The sequence below is a fragment of the Alligator sinensis genome, unplaced genomic scaffold (assembly GCF_000455745.1).
Source record: "Alligator sinensis unplaced genomic scaffold, ASM45574v1 scaffold741_1, whole genome shotgun sequence".
Lineage (NCBI taxonomy): Eukaryota > Metazoa > Chordata > Crocodylia > Alligatoridae > Alligator > Alligator sinensis.
In genome coordinates, this window is record NW_005842212.1 from 941,906 (window position 1) to 958,892 (window position 16,987).

The following is a 16,987-nucleotide window of genomic DNA, read 5'->3' on the forward strand; positions in this document are numbered from 1 at the left end:
TATCCCAAGTTTTCCTGGAGCCCTAAAACACTGGCTGTGGCTGTGTTAGTTTCTTGAGACTCTTCCAGGCAGGTAGGCCTAACTAAATACCTTGAAGCTGGGTTTTCTTCAAACATAATGTCACACAAGGAGCGAGTCCAGGAACCTTGGCCAGTGCTATTCATGCCCTAAGGGTTTTGCAGAAGAGCCTGTTCTGTTTCTGTTATATAAGAGAACTTGTTTTCTTGCATCTGCTTCTCTCTTACCCTGGACTCTGAGAGTTTTCGTCCTCGCCACAGCTGTTTGAAGCTTTTCAAATACTTGGAAATAGTCCATTTTGTTGGAGCCTGGATCTTGTTTCAGTCTCCAGTTTTGTTTTTATGTGGAATGGGTGACGCCTAATGTTGGTGTGCCAGTCTACCGTGTACTGGCATTATTGTGGGGGCTCCTTCCTATTCCCAAGAGCCACCACCTCTCTACTACCATATGTCTTTTCAGTACAGTTTGACTTATATCTGTGACCAACTCATTGTATAGATGTCCATGATTTTATTAGTTACTGTCTTCTCTGATACATTTTCTGCGGTGGTAGCCATGGCTATTAGTCATTCAGGATGGAAGAGGATAACTGGTGCATATTCTCCAAGTACAAGGCTCTTTGTGTTTCACTTAGCACAGATTATGGAAGAGACGTTAAATCTGTTTTGGATGCACTATATGTAGCCAGTCTGGCGTGAGAAAAATTGCATGAATGGAAAAGAGCTTGCTGTGCTCTCTTATCATTACTGACATCAGCTGTTGCACATTTTAAAGGAAGCAGAGGGCAACAGTTAAAATGAAGCTATCCAGTTTCTTCCATGCTTTTGTTTCAAGGACAAGAACTTGGAGGTTAAGGAGATAAGGGGCTCTTTTTTTTTTTTTTTTTTTAATCTATGTACACTTAAGTTTCTGTTGGAAAAATTAATTCAGACAGATAAACTAGAAATAAGTGTTTATTTTAGTTGCCTCTCTTCAAGTAAGTAAAACAGCTTCCTATTATAGATTACCAGAAATAATGAGTACAGCAAATTAGAGAGTAAGAATCCCTAGTAATTATAGTTAAAATATATTTGTTAAAATGCACAAAAACAGGTTAAAAATTATTGGGAAAGTCTTTTCCTTAGCACTGGTAAAAGAGACAGAATACAGCTGGCACCCGGTTCGACTACCGTTTTTGTATGTGTTCTGGTTTTCTTGCAGAAATGTCACCTGTCCATCTTTAGTGCTTCTTTCGAATAGTTTGATTATCGTAACTGTCCACCAGACTTGGAGCTCGGGTTTTAAAATCCTTCTGAAAATGAAGCGCACACATAGTAAGGACTACCTCCCATGCTTTAAAAAAATCTTGTGGGCCTTTTTGGAGCCTCTCCCTAAGTAGGTTGGACTTCTGTTTCACTGCCTTGCTTTCAATAAGGATCTGACAAATGGGCTATCTTCAGATGTCTAGGCCATTCTGGTTGGTTTGGGCTGGCTTGGTAGGATCCGAATACAGTTCCCAGACCCCAGTGGGGCAGATTTCTGAATTCACTGGTTTTTCTCTGAGTTATCCTTATTCACTTAAATGAATAACATGCTATTATTCATCCTGTTATACTCACAGCTGTGAGAGGTGCCTTGCAAAAAACATGGAAAGGCCATAGGAACTCTTGAAAGCTTTACCTTAAGCCGCCTCTGTAGGAAGGGACCCCTTAGACTTGAACAAGCAGATTGAATGTTCAGTAAATCTGAAGATGAGGTTTATGAGAGGTTTATGAGAAGAATCGAGATGAAGGCAAATGTTGTGTACACATGTACTAACTTTCTGACAGTTAAGCTGGCTTAACTTTTTAAAGTCAACAACTGTCAGCGTACACACGTATGTGGAGCAGAGTTGACTTAGAAGCGGTGCAAGATAATACACTGCTGAAGTGGGTTATCTTGAAGTCAACTTAGCTCACAAGATAGCCGCCACCATGTCAAGGGGCTGTATGTGGGCATGCTCCAATGTGACTTAAGTCAACTTAATTAAGTTGTCTTATTTTAAGTTGACTTAGTAGGTGTGTACACACCCAAAGGTGTTAGCACACCTTTTAAAGGTAAGAAACTCTGCTGCTTGAATGGACCAAAGGAGTCCATCTCTACTGAATAGATAAAAACAACTGCTAAACAAAAACCTTTTAACATACTGTCATGGCACTGTTTCACACACACGTTCTGTGTTTCATAAATGTCTGATGAGTTAAGTTCTCTATCTATATGGTCAATCTGTTTCTTTCTCCCCATCAGAGCGAGCAGGAGACAACTGTAAAGATCCCCAGCTGTTGCTCACAAATGTGAAAAGCCTGCCTTTTTCCATTCAAATATAGAATTTCCTGTCAAGGCATTCTTCTAGCGGACTGTCTTGGCAAAACTGCAGCATTCTCCAGAGCTGGGAGGAAGTGGGTCCAGAATGAGCAGCCACTAGAGACTGAAGTATGAAAAACCATCTCAAATCTCCTGCATCTTGGGTAACTCATGCTCAGAAGAGTTGCAGAGGTGACGCTTCTATGCTAAAAGAGCAGGGTGCGTTTGCAGACTTCTGAGCGTGGCGGTACCGTAGGGACTGAGCTCAGTCTAGTGTTACAATGAAAGTGCTGCTGATGGATGTTGTGGACATCGTACCTGTGGTGGTAAGTGAAAAATAAAAATAAAGCTATATTATCAAGCTCCAAAACCGTTTTACAAAGCTGAAGTTTTGTTGGAGCTTTTTCTGGCATAAGGACCTCTCCGAGGCTTTTTCAGATTCAGTGGGTTAGTTCAAATTCAGTGGAGAAGAGCCCCTTTCTTTTTTAAGAGCTTCTGGGAGAACTTGGAAATCAAATGAGTTTAGTCATGCTGGATGGGCTCCAGGCACAAGGATGTGGTCTTTGGCCTGAAGAACATAAAAACAAAGGACCCCAATGGCATTAGACATGCATCTCGTCTGACAATGTGCTCGCAGTGCCTGACTCAGTGAACACATCTGACTTGGTGGCATTTTTAACTCAACGATCCATTTTTTAGCGCATGTTCCACGGGTTAAAGAACCTCCGCCCTGCTTGCTGCCACCCCGAGCTAGCCCGTTCAAAAGCTATTTCTGAGTGCATCAGTCCACTGGGAAAGGATGAAAGGGAAGAAAGGAAGACTGGTTAGTCACATCTGTCATTCCTTTTTCACACGCCACAGAGGACACTCTGGTTTTGTTAAGGATAATCCCGTTTCATTTTGCATGTCTAAACAGTATGTACGCAGTCACGAGACTGTAGGGTTGGGCACCCGCCTACACAAATTTTACGAGGGTTTTTTGCCTGGTGGTGAAATAGGATCAGACCTACTGGAAGTAAAATGGACAGGGAGGAGGAGGACCTCTCCCCTCTTAACCCAACCTCCTCCTGCACCTGACACCTGGTAGTCATGCTTTTCTAGGCAGAGCACAGTCCTCTCGAGTGTGCCCACTGAGCACATGGGGCTTGTGCGCAGAGTTGAATTGTAGTGTACATGCATGAATGTGAAAAGTGGCTGGGTACGTGCCATTTAGGCACATACAAGGAAATGGGATTCAAGCTTTAGTATGCCCTGGCAATTAGTTCAGTGTCTCTGATGGAAGAACAGCTTTCCAGTAAGTGAGGGCAGCAGTGACTGCAAACCTGACAAAAAGCAGACGCTGCTGTACCTTATCATAAGATCGGCCCTGTCTGCGTTCAACCCATGGCTGATCTTATCTCCAGCTGTTGCTCATTTCCAGTGATTCAAACGAAGGTGTAAAACCACCACAATTGTCAATTGTGCAACAACATGACCAGTGGGAAATAGCTGGCTAACCTCAAGCATTTGGTGATCTGGCTGTTTGCCCAGCCAGAGAATGGACAGTTATTCCTTCTTTTTTCCTTTAGCTAGTACCATTGGGGAGGATATCCTTGTTTCTCACATAAACGTGTAATACTTTTGAATCCTGCTCAGTTGTTCGCCCCAGTATTGTCTTGTAACCATGAGTTCCCTCAGCTATTCGTGTGGTTGTGAACAAACAGTTTATACAAAAGCGTCTTTCCCATCTCTCATGTACAAGCATGCTCTCAGTCTTCAACCTTTTCAATAACCATACCAAGCACATCAGATTCTTATAAACCAGAGAGTTGCTAGAAAACTGCTGCCTGTGTCTTTCTGGTTTCACAAAAAGTTAGAACCAAAACCCTCTACTTAATCAGTTTGAGAGGTTTGAGTGACATGCTCAGAGTTTTGTTTGTTATAAATATGGTAGAAACCGAAGGAGGAAAACCAATTTATGCTCTATTCCAGCGTTCCACATACAGTGGATTATGTGTATACAACGTCATACTTTGCTGGGACAAAGACTGGATTCTGCGAGGTCAGTGATCTTTCCCCCCGCTAGGTGATGTTTGGAAATGTACATACAAGAATTCTGACCATCCTGTGGCCCCAAGGACCACCGTCCCCATAAGAATCCCCACCATCATGGGCTTTAACTAGGATTTTTATCAATCGGGAAAGGACCAGCAAGGATTGAACTGGAATTAATTAAGAATGATCATTTCTGACCCCTAGAAGTAGTTTATCAGATTGGTGGGGAAGCATGCTGTGCTGGACTCACACTGTAGACACAGACAACACTTCAGAGCTGCCACGTTAAGTCAGTGTTATGTTCACCCCCTGGATTTTAAACTAATTGCTAACAAAATTTATCTGGGAAATCGCTGAGGATTCTTTTGAATCCTCAGCGATTTGAACCAAATCGCTGAGGATTCCAGCGATTTGGTTCAAATCGCTGGAACCAAGGGAAAATTTGAACCAAATAATTTCCTATTCCAGGGTATACACATACACTGCAAACTGTCTGCATGTGCATATTTCAGGAAACGCACCCATCCACATACAAAAGTGACTCCCCGAGAGTTCAGAAATCAAGGGCGCCTGTACACACCACAGGTTTTAATCCTCATTAAACGAGAGAGGTTTATAAAATTTAAATGTGTTTATTTTGGAGCGTCGCATCAGTGTTTGCACGTACTAGGCTTTTGAAAGAATTAAGCTTTGGGGCGTTGCGTCAGTGTTTGCATGCTCTAGGTTTTTGAATGAATTAAGTCCAGTCTCTGGCCAGTGCTGCCCTCCTGGCCCAGGGCCCCTCACCCTGTGCCTGTGTCCGTGCTGCAGGGAGCTGGCAAACCTCACAAGAAAAAAAAAAAAGCAGAACTAATTTGAAAGCAATTTGAAGGGGTGAACTACAAAAAAGCTGCAGCCATCTGGTGGACAAAGAGGTTCATTATTCGGCTTTGAGTGCCTCTGTGTTTTCATGCAACAAAACCATGGACGTGATGCTTTAATTCCCGATGAGCCAAACTAAGCTACATCCAAGGAGTTTTAGTTTAATGCGCCAGAAAGACTTTTAAAGCATCTGGAAATCCTGCTCGTGCAAACAGTCATGCAGTTGCAGCGCAAGAAAGGGTGAATAACGTGGCGTGTACAAAGGCCCCTGGGGCCACAAAATTGGGCTTTAAAGTGGCTTAAATGCTCTTTCGCACTGTTTGCACATCAGTGGCATATTCCACTTTAATGGTGTTGCTGTTTGCACGCTTGGTGGTGTATTCTGCTTTAAATGTCTTTGGTACGTAGCAAGATAAAACACTTGCGAGGTGTTTTTAGTTTGCTACCTAACAAAGTGCAACAGTGCATGGGGCGCTGGAAGCTGACATGCATGGGGCTTGGCAGGCCCTGCGCAGCTCGGGCTGCGGGATCCGGCAGTAGCCCATGCAGGCAGGCTCCACTGAAGGGGGGAAAAAGAAAGGGGGTTGAGCCTGATCTTTTTTTTTTTTTTTTTTTCCCCCACTTCCCAGAGCCTGCCTGCCTGAGCTGTGCGGGGGCCTGGTGCTTCCCTCCATGGCTGTGACACCCCCTGACACTGCCTGGGCCGGGTGTGCCCCCACCCTGGTGTACACTCCACGGAGGTTTTGCTTGGTTTCATTCTCCCTAAATTGAAGCAGTGTTTTTAAAAACTCACCATTTCAATTTAGGGAGAACTAAACCGAATTAAACCCCCATGGCATGTACAAGCAGCCCAGGTTCCCAGAATGGCATTCAATACATAAAATGTAGTGGTTTTTTTGTTGCTTTTTTTTTAAACTGGAGATTTCTTTTCCCTGGACTTTGCTTTGTGATTTTTTTTTTTTAAAATGTCTGGTTTGCCAATACAGTAGCATTTGCTGTGTTACTATGACTGCTAATGCATACCTGGTCTCTGTGGGATGGGATCTGTCTGCTGGGTTCACTTTTTGGACTCCTGTCACATTTTTGAGATGAAGAGAAGTGCCTCATGCTGCCTGGTAAATAAGATTTCATAGACGTTAGGGCTGGAAGGGACCTCGAAGATCATGAATTATCTACACTAGCAAGTGGTGTTGGGATACCCTCCATTGCAGTCAGTTTTTATCTTGGAAGAAAACTGCAGTACAAACTCTCCCCCCACCCCCCATGGCCTTTTCTGAGAGAGAGAGTGAGTGGAAAAGGTTGTTTGCATTGGTTTCCTACCAAATTAAAGATCAGTGATGGAAATAAGTGTATATTTTTGTACCCAGGGGCAGAGGAAGAAAGTTGTTCTGAACCATCCGCTTGCAAGAGCCTGCCGTGTTTTGAGAAATTGTTTCTTATTTTTGGCCTAATTGCACATCCTTTGGATGGAACGCATCATTCGTGGAATGACCTCTTCCTGGAATCTGAAATGCTGCTCTGTGTGGTTGAAACTTAACATGCTTGAAATAGTTTCTGCAGAGGCGTTGTAGGATTTGTTTTCCTAATTCTGGTCTCATACCAGTTCCTTGTTCTGGCATCTCTCTTGTCGTCTCTAAAAGAGAAAAAGGTCATATAGTGCAACCCATTCACGTCTTCTAGAGACAAATTGCGGTGTAAACAGACAAAGGCATGGGATTTGCAGGAAGAGCTGCTGGCTAGCCAGGGCAGGGGTTGCAAGCGAAGGTGAGATGGTTGTGTGCAGCCACCTGATCCTACTGCTGTGATTACGGGAGGCAACTTCTTTTGCTGAAATGCTAGTGCCAGTTCGGTCCCTTCTGCCTGGCTGACCGTGGTTGTCAGTAGCAGCTCTTCTTACATGGTGCTGAAAACAGTCTGGCTGCAAATGAGGAGGAGACCCCAGCCACTTTCAACACAATTTACAAAAACTGTGATAGCTCCCACTTCCCCCACCCCCCCAGGCTCAGTGGATTTCTGGGACAGCCGTGTTGGCAATGGTTATGTCTGGCCTGCATGCAGCCAAATCATTTTCAGCTTCTGCTAGTAGCAAGAATATGTACAGTGGGTGGGAGCGGGGCCACGTAATGACTACCCACCACGGTCAGTTCTGCCAGCTTGCCTAGGTTTGACAGACCCCGAGAGGGCTGCATCTGTGCCCAGGGCATAGGATGGGGTGTCTGGTTTGGTTGTAGTGCAAGAAACGTCTGGGTGCTGGAAGACTGCCATTGCTAGTTGGCAGCTTCTAATTGTATGTGCTACGGCGGAGGCTGGGTTAAATCAAAGTGATTTAAATTGTCAACTGGAATCGTGTTTTGTCTCTTTCATTATTTCTCCTAAATCAAACCTGATCTTCCCTGGTGGGTAACTATTAACATGTTTTCAACTAAATGTAGCGTGCATACTCAATTTGTCAGCTCTTTTTGGTTGCCAGGATGTTACACTATATCGATACACATTTACTCAGTATAGAGCATTATGTGTTTATTCAGGTTCCTAATGTTTATATTGCGTTATGTTAGAAAATAGCTAAAGATGCGTTTCTTATTGGTGATAAACTTTTTCTTTGTGATATGCCAGGCTTCATTTGGGTGGTAACTGGAATTCAGTGAAAAAGGTAGAAAGAACAACATTTTAGAATTGATTTATTTATTTATTTATTTATTTATTTTACTTAGCTTAACAACTACTTTAAGTATGCTGGATATAGAATGAAAAAAGTACATTAAAATTCATTTTAAAAGGAGATGTTAACCTTAGTGAATTGAGGTTATGATTGTTACTAGTTACCAGGGCCTTTAATATTTTAGAAGCAACAGATCTCCTACTCTTGTCTCTAGGTTTTCCTCCTAAACCGGCAGAGGAAAATAGCTTTCTTGCTTTTTTAATTCCAGACTGGATTCATACATTTGGGTGAACCACGCATTGAACTAAACTAGCTGAATACATTGGAGTGAGGAAGATAGTCTCCGTATACTCTTGACAAAGCCGGACTAGCACGTTAACAAGCCCTTCTTCCGCGTGTCTGTCCAATGACTTCCATCAGCTCAGAGGTTTGATTTCTTTAAATATTTGGCAACAAGCATGTATTCCTCAATGCATTTTTTTTATTTAGAGTAAATATTTTAATAGAATATAGTAAATTTAGGTCTCGGCATAGACTGTCAGAATTTTCAAAAGGGTTTATCTTTTAAAAAAAAAAAAAAAGTATGCTATTTGAATTTTTAATGGTGCTTGCAGAGCATGTCTCTGGGCAGAGGAGTAAGGAGATGGATTATTAGATGTCAGATTTTCCATTTCTTACCATTGCCCGTGTGTTAGGAATGCTCTGTTCAGCCCAATCTTAACTGATTCGTGACATAACACCATTTACCTATTAATATGGATTATCCCACTGAAATGGCACCTAGGACGGTATTATTCAACAGTGTGGGCCTTGCTCACATGCCTATAACCACAAATGCAACTCGAGAGCCCGAAGCCCTGACTGCGCTCCTCTCTTTCTGCCCTGTGCAGTCCCAGCTGCATACAGGGGGTGGGTCTATGTTGCGGCAGGGTTGGCGGTGGTCTCATGTAGAGTTTAGAGAATGGTTTGGATGGGGATGATCCTGCCTCGGGCAAGGGCTTGGACTAGATGAGCTCTGGAGGTCCCTTCTACCCCAAGTTCTCTATGACAGCAGCAATTTTTTTGTGGCCAGCAGAGTACAAACATGTTTAACTAAATGCCCGCTAGATGTCATAGTTGTGTTTTTAAATTTAAGTTGATTCACATGGAAACTTCCCATGAAGAGAAATTGGAGAATTTCTCCAAGTCCCGTAGTCATTTGCGATAGGCATTTCATAAAGCAGACTTATGGGGCAAATTGCTACTTACTCTAAACTAATGCTGTAGGAGCAGGGAGGCAGAGAGAAATCTCATAATCAGACGTTTGCTCCTTGCAGAAGGCATTGTGTGCTACATCCTTAACAGAAGGACAAGGAGCTTGAGATGAGACTTTGTTTGAAATGGGGGGCTTTGCACAGCTCTGAGAGAGCCACTTCTATAGGAGTGAAAGGAGCTGGAAGGAAGCTTGGGTAGAGGCAGAAGACGTGTCCGGGAAGGGCTGTGCAATATGTGCTTTTTCCATCTCTGCCTCATTTCATCCAGCCTAGTTGGGCAGGCTCATATGAAATAAGGAACCCAAACCAATCGCTTCTGTTAGTTAGTTGCTGCGGTTTTTCCCTTCCCCTGCCCTTTCCTTCCCCTTCTTTTATTTCTGAAGCATTCTTTTAAGAAAACACGAAGTTAAGAGGGAGAATAGCTGCTGGTGAAGTCCTCTCCAGCAGATGCAGAAGACAATGAAGCAAAAATCTGCATCGCTAGCACGTTTAGTCCTGTCGGCCTCCACTTTTATCCATAATATAATATCCAAAATTCTGCTGGCATGTCCTTAGCCATAGGGTCCTCTGAATAATTCAAGTGGTGATCTGGGGTTTTATGTGTTTGCTCCTTAATTCACATTTCTTTTGCCGCAGTCTCTTTCCAGTGGTTCTGTGTCTGGACATACATGGTTGAAGTGGGACTGTGCTGCCTTTTCCCATCCGTGCCAATCCACCTTTTTCCATGCTGGGACATCTTCCCTTTATAGCTGCTTCCTTCTCACTTCTTTGCATCTGAGAATCTCTGTCTTTTATTCACACTGTGGTGCAACTGTCTGCCCACCATCCTGATGCACAGAAAAGTAAGTGTTATTCTCAACCTTTTTAGACTCAAGGGACCCCTTGTTAGACTCAAGGCACCGCTCAGAAAATGCCAGTTCTTAGTTTTCACATGTTTTTGGACTAAAGAAAAAGAGCAGAGCAATTATTCTGGTGCAGAGGACTCAGAAGACAACAAGACGGAATGTTTTTTAACTCTACTCATTCCTGTTTGAAATGTCTGACTTTATCATGTGAATCATGTTTGTACACCTAAAAGTGCTAACATTGCATGGCACCCTGCAGCACCCTGGATCTCGGGGATCCAAGGATCTCAAAGTACCCCAGGGTGCTACAGCACCCTGTTTGAGAATCGCTGTTCTAAGATGACTTTTCATTTGGGGCATTCAACAGTGTGTTTCCTGGGCAGATACGGATCATTAAGCATAATATTCCTCTCTATTCACTTTTCAAAGATCTTGATATTTTTCTTGGAAAAAGTTGCACAGGAGTAATGGATAATTTTGCAAGCTTATAGAATATATTTTTACAAACCTCCCAAATTTAACTGCTGTAGCTATGCAGCCACTGTATTACCATCAAAAGTCGATCCAAACTGCAGTTAGTGATAACCACTCCAGACACAGAGAAATGTCCCGTTTCCTATCCACAGCTGCCAAGAGGGAAACCTTTGCTATACTCGGTTCCTGTTGCAGCTCCTGTTCTTCTGGCCAGATGTCCAAGTTTCCTCGCATTTGTTCGCTCTCCTACACTTAGGCTCATGCACTTGCTAACTGAGATCCTCAGTGAAGCATCATTCTCTGAATGTCTGATGGACATTGCTTTCCTAGTCTCTGATCTAGTGAAACACTTTTTTAAGGTACCACCTATACAATCTATTGCCCCTAATGAAACCAGGAGGGAGAAGATTAGGGTCTTTGAAATCTCTGTATATTTACCATTTAAATAGTAGAAAAAGCACTCTGGATTTTACAGACATCAAAACTTTGTTCTTTTTCTTCAGGTTGTCTTTCACTCTACCTCCTGTTTTCCAATGGAGCCCACAGGGTAGTGATTGCCTTTCTACACCTAGGCAGCTATGTTCATTACAGTTCAACTGCAGGAGGGGCAGGAGGACCAAAAATGAGGATGATATGAGGTGGGTTGCCTGCAATAGCAGAGAGCTGGACATGGTGGGTAGGGAGCAGTTCCTTCCAGTCTTGTGACCCGACAGTAGCATGTGGGTACCCAAACGCTCATCCTCACTCTGTAGAACTAGTGGCAGCTGCTGCAGTACCCGGCTAATGGCAGCTGTTATAAGAGAGTGACTTTATCCTCAGGACAACGCCTCATTGTAATCTTCCAGCGTCAGTTTTGCGAGAGAGGAAGAGCAGAGGATGCTGTCACTTTCACCGTCTGAACCGTTATTCATAAATGAGATGCTTTCTATAAACTGCAATGTCTGGTGTGCATGTGGTGGTGAATGGAAAGTCATCTCGGTCCCATCCATCACACAGAGATGATAATGAATCTGAGCTGCAACACATGCAACTTGCACATTGTGCTTTAACAAAAGGATCCGTGCTAATTATCTGTGGACGAGAGGCCCAAGGTCAGCCTCTGTTCTTCGTTTTGTGGGTATTTGACTCAAACAGTGGTCGCTTGTTCGTCTTACAGAAGGCTCAGCTTCTGGATTTCCTGCTTTTTGGGACTTATCGTTTTGTAAGATTGACGCAATGGACATCAAATAGTTGCTCCTGTTTTGGCTTGGTTTTGTGGAATAGCTGCTGCTGCTAACAGTGGAAGAAAGCAGTCCAGAGCTGCAGCACTACTGTTCTCGTGTTCGTTTCACCGGAGACACTTTAATTAGACTTCCACTTCGCTTCCATTTGAAACAGTGGAATTTCAGAAACCTTCAGCACTGGCCAAGCTGCATCTGCAGTAGTCAGCGCTGAGAGTTATTCCAGCATTAAGGGTTTTTTAAAACGCTGTTTAAGAGAGCCCAAGTTTTTCCTAGTTCAGGTTTGTGATTTCTCTTAGAGCTCCTGAATGGATTCATGTTTCATGGTTTCTAGGGTCAGAAGGGACCTGAACAGATCATTAAGTCCGTCCCCCTGCCCTGGGCTGGGATCATAATACCCCAGCCAGATGTCTATCCAACCTCCTCTTGAAGACCTTAAGGCTCTTCCTTCATGGAATCTCCTTGGTATGTCTCTTTGTCAAGCTCTTCCCTGCATTCTGGGATGACCCTCATAAAAAAGGTTAAGAGCCACAGGTGTACAGCAGGAAGGGATCATTTTAGCACTAGTTTTCTGGGGTTTTTTCCCCTAACAGTGAGCTTTAGTAACTACTTGGATTGGAACTTATGAAGCAGAGCGGCTGTCTGCATGCAGAAGGGACTTGTGTGCAGTGCTCAAGATGAAAAGCATCTTAATGCTAGTTAAAAAAGGCTCCTGCGGCCTGAATAACAATGCCAGCATCATATCATCTTTAACTATATAGTCTAGGCATCTGTAGCTGTAATGGGAAAGACATGACACTTGTTTTACATTTTCAAGGAGACGTTTCACGAGTCCACTTTTCTTAGATCTCAATTTTTTCTGGGCTAGTCTTGGAGTGCTCTACTTTTCAACAGGGCTGGATTTTTCCTTCTTGCCTCCAATTCTGCAAACCTGTAATCAAGAGACAGAGACAGCTTTTGCTTTTTCCTCCTCTTGTTGATTTAAGTTGTTTTCTTTCTCTGATAATTTCTCATTTTCCTGTGCTGTGGGTGACATCTTTGAACTGCTACATAAAGCCCATTAAAAAGATCCCATTTTCATGCCATTAATCCTATAAGTATTGCCTGAGAATTGCAAGCAGGTGTATAGTATAGGCATGTGCTACAGGTAGATCATATTTTAGCCCAAGTATGGCAGGATCATAGGCAGAATTTGATGGGGGGTTGGTGGTAGGGGAAGGCAATCTCTTCATAAGAAGTTATTCTCTTTTGTTAGGCTTATCAAGTCAAAATCAGGATGGTAGTTTTACATCATGTTCATCTAGCGAGGTGACCAGATCTGATTACAGAATACAGTATCCAAGGGGCAGGTATGCCATCCACATGGATAATAGGGTAGCGTCGTAATAATCTTAATGTCGTTTTTCCATTCAGCCTTATATCCATTCTCCGATTTGTTTGCCTTGCCCAGCTCTGCTGTATGCCAAGCAGCAGTTTTGACTGATTGAGGTGTCCTCAGTGATGCCCAAGTCTCTCCCCCCCACCTCCCCTCCCAGCAGTTATTGTTTCACTTAGACCCCAGCAATTTGCAGGGCTGTTTAAATTGTTAAATTTTCAGCATGAATTACCTTGTCAACACTGACTTTCACCTGCCACTGTGCTGTCTATTAGGCTAGCTTTGACAGGTCTATCCTCCACTAGGAGGCTGCTCAGTCTTCTCTGCTCTATCCCAAATAATTCTCCATCCTCTGCAGCAAACATTTCCAGCCTTCTATTCACTTCCCTTCCAGCTCATTAAAGACGGCGATGTATAAATCAGTCCAGGGGCCTGGTCCAGCTCCTGTTGTTGTCAGTGGCAAAGCTCCCATTGATTGCCCCAGCCACTAGTGCAGAATCAAACCTGACTGATGGTCAGTGGTGGTTAGAGGCCTGAGTCTCATGCAGACAGATGTTGATTGACATTACACAAATGGCTGAGGTTGCCAAAAAGTGGCAAGAGCGATGAGCCCTGTGGTACTCCGAACCCGAATGGGAGGGGAGAGGAGGAATGAATGGGGAGTCCCTGAGGGAACAGTGCAAGAGGTGGGAGGAAAAGAAAAGCTCAGCTGCCCTGCAATTCCCATAAATTGTCAAAAATGGGAAGATTAATGTGGCAGAAATACAGCTGTTCTGTTTAGCCTGAGAGCTCAGATTAATTCCAGCACTGCATAATAAATGTCCACGAAAGCATGTCCTGGGGGCTACTAGAGCTGGGCCTGATTCAATTAAGAGATTGGCTAACTTTATGGTGCCACTTGGGAGTCCGACGGTGAGACACTGAGCGCTGGATTTCTTCACGCACTTGGAGGAGGGCGTATTTCTTTGGAGAGCTCTGAGTGTGGGGAGAGCGCCTCTTCTTACCATTTGCTAGGGTAAAACGGCACGGGCAGTATAAGAGTACCTGTATTACCTTGAGCTTCTGACACCAGAGCCCTGTTGCACTAAGTGCTGCACAGGTACACTGGCAGAGGCAGTCACTGCCTGGGAGGAGTTCGGATCTGAAGAGGCAACGCAGACCAGTGAGCGGAGGAAGGGAAACAGCAGCACAGAGAGGCAGGGTCTAATGGCACACACCAAGCTAATGGCACAGCAGAGAACAGACCTGGTGTCCTGAGCCCCAGTTCTGCCCGCCAGCCCAGGCCCTCACATTCACATTTGCAGTCTGTTAAGAGTGTGGAGCTGTGTGTTTTGCTCTTCCCCATAGTAGGAAAGAGCTAAAACAAAAGGAGATTTTTCTCAGACAGGTGCCAGGCAAAGGTTTTCCTCGACTTGCAATGCCATGACCTGTTTTACTTAGGTATGTTAACAGTATGCTAGTGAACAAAGAAATGCATTACGGTATGAAATTTTGGTTGAGCGATTTATTTAGTCCTGGCTTCTACTTTTGGCAGCGGATGAAAGGATTATTCTCTCCCTAACCATCCTGGAATTAAATTATGGGAGCAGGTCATGCTTACTGTTCTGTGCATAGGCCAGGAAAGCTGAATAGATTTAGCAGAGCTGATCAGGACAGCTCTGACAGAGCTCCAGGGCATCCCGATTGCTGGGTGAGGAGGTGGGCAGCATGGGGACCTGCCTGCCACCAGGGTGGAGAGCTGCGGGAGCTTCAGCTTCCAGGCTCCAGCCTGTCAACAGCCCACTTGTGACAGTCAGGACTTCCTGACTCCTGGCTTCCCAACTACTGGCCCAGCAAGCTACTGAGGACAAAGGTCTTTCTGATTCCTCAGGACTGTGGCTACTAGCCTGGCAGACTGCAGCAGAGCTGGGTGCACGAGAAGCCTTGGTGGCCGCATAATGAAATAGAGAGGATTCTGGTCATTTTGGCTGCTTATAGATGTAAAAAAACCCAAACCCCCCCAAAACAGTGCTTTACTTTAAACTCGGTATGCCCCCGCACTGAGCCCGGCGCACGCCCAGAAGAGGCATTGGGTTAGTTTGACCTGGCTCGTGCAATGTCTGTATAGATGGGGTACTTCACTGGGAGTTTTTTAGCATTTTTATCTAACACTGATTGAATCAGCATTTGATAAAAGTGCCAAAAAGCCCTGCTGAAGCATGCAATTTATACAGACACTGTGGAGCCAGGTCAAACTAATGTACCACTTCTTTCGGTAAAGCATGGTTTTTGGAGAGGGGAAGGGGTGTGGGGGTCCATGTCTGTCAGCAGCCTTTTTTATTGCTGCCTACCATTGCAGTCGACCAGACTTTTACTGTCAGGATGAAAATATGCAGAAAACTCAAAGACATTCATGTAACTGGAATTCTGTTTCCAAGCCAGGTCTAAGATTCAGCCAACTGGGGTGAGACAGGTGTGCACCTCCTCGATATTTTCCAGACAGAAGAACTGATCGAACTCCCACTGAAGTCAATGGAAAGGATCCTTTGCCATCAGCAATCCAGAGGTTCAGAGTGGGTCTTGGAAACCAGTAAGTAGAGTTGGGCTGGAAACGGTTTTCCTGCCCTGTGAAAATTTTAAAAAATTAGGACCCTAAACTGTGGCATGAGAGACTTAGGTTAAAGAAGGTGCTCCAAGGACTATTTCCTTATTTATACAAAGCGGAGCTGCTGAAGCAGACAGGATTGAGAGAGCCCCATCCCAGAAGAGCCAATGACTTATTGGTGGGGGCACTATGGATGTGGGATGTTGAGGATTAAGTCCCTTGTCCAAATTAGGCAAAGCAGAGATTTAAACCTGGATCTACTTTATCCAAGGTGAGGGTCTTTTGGGTACTCTGGTGTGGGCCTCTCTTGTATTTTAAACAGAAATCCCATCTGGGACTGGGAAAACGTTCCCCAATGACATTGTAATCAAGCCTGGCACATTGCTACAGCAAGCTTTGCTTTTAACGCAGCAACTCTTAGCAGTCAGCAAAGCGTTTCATCATAAAATTCCCAACCACTTATCCCAGAAAGCAGGCACGTACCAACAACATGAAAAGCAAGCAGTCCAATGATGAAATCAGATGATGATACTGTGTGTGTTTCATGATCCAGAAATGAGATCCAACCCACGCTTCCTGAGGATTAAACCTCGTGACATATACAGGCGCCCCTAGAGAGACAGTGTTAAAGGATCCTGTATTCTGGACTGTGATTGGTATGCCATTTGTAGCTCTCGTGGGTATAGTAGTGATGCCTATAGTTTAGAAGTACAGATTATACTCACTGCTCTGTATGTTTAGGGAATGCCTACCCTAATAGCAAGCACACCACCAGATACGATGATTTATTTCATAAAGCAGGATTTTTCGTTAAGACAAATGTAAATATAACTTTCCCTCAAACCCCTGTAGTAGCTTAAGCAATTCGTCAAGGAAAAAGCAACCAGTGATATCAATTGCAGTAATAAAGTTGCAAGACATTACACGAACTGGCAGAAAACCCCATTAGGATTTCTGGGCAGGTACCAAGGTATTTGGCTTGTTCTTATGGATAGGGATTTTTGCAAGACTAGGGATCAGAGTGACTACACCTCTCATTGTCATTCAGGAGTAGAGTAAATCCTGTTTAAGAGAGTAAACTACCCATGAGAACTGCTGAGTTGGGTTGTGTCTGTTGTATGTGCATGACAGCAAGATGTTGCACAAGATGCAGTGGAATAACATAAGTAGAAATCCACCTCTGCATTGCACTGGGAAACAAGACTGAAATGCCCTGGGAATGGCTATTCTTGATTTTCTGTCCTACTCAAGAAACAGAAAATACTTGGAGTTGTCCCAAACACCCTGGAATGCTTTCAGTTTGAGTTCAGTGGCGCAGACACTGGTGGTGTGGAAAGTT

At 44.1% G+C, this 16,987-nt stretch overlaps 1 pseudogene; it reads right to left on the minus strand.

Annotated features, from left to right (window-relative positions):
• Positions 1 to 239, minus strand: part of LOC112550807 — a 3,198-nt pseudogene extending 2,959 nt beyond the window's left edge.
• Between the last annotated feature and the right edge of the window lie 16,748 nt (positions 240 to 16,987).